General features: G+C 33.1%; 1 protein-coding gene across 1 annotated transcript in view; it reads left to right on the plus strand.

Annotated features, from left to right (window-relative positions):
* Nucleotides 1–248, plus strand: part of LOC119581634 (TOX high mobility group box family member 3-like) — a gene marked incomplete at its 5' end in the record, with an annotated part of 37,288 nt that overhangs the window by 19,201 nt on the left and 17,839 nt on the right.

Genomic DNA, 248 nt, shown 5'->3' on the forward strand with positions numbered 1-248 from the left:
ACGCCGTTAATTATCCTGTTCCCCTTTTACCTCTATTTACTTACCGTTTTTCCTTATCACCACTGTACGTGTTTATCATTTCTCTTTACTTTTACTTACGTTTATTTTCCCGTGTGTTTATCTTCATTTTTATGGATTTATTTTATTTTTCTCCTTATTTTCCCAGTTATCATACCTCCGTTTTATTTTCCCGTATATCCACCTTTTTATCTTTCCTCCTTTTTATCATCTCCTTTTAATCTTCCCCC

Source organism: Penaeus monodon, chromosome 15, assembly GCF_015228065.2.
Source record: "Penaeus monodon isolate SGIC_2016 chromosome 15, NSTDA_Pmon_1, whole genome shotgun sequence".
Lineage (NCBI taxonomy): Eukaryota > Metazoa > Arthropoda > Malacostraca > Decapoda > Penaeidae > Penaeus > Penaeus monodon.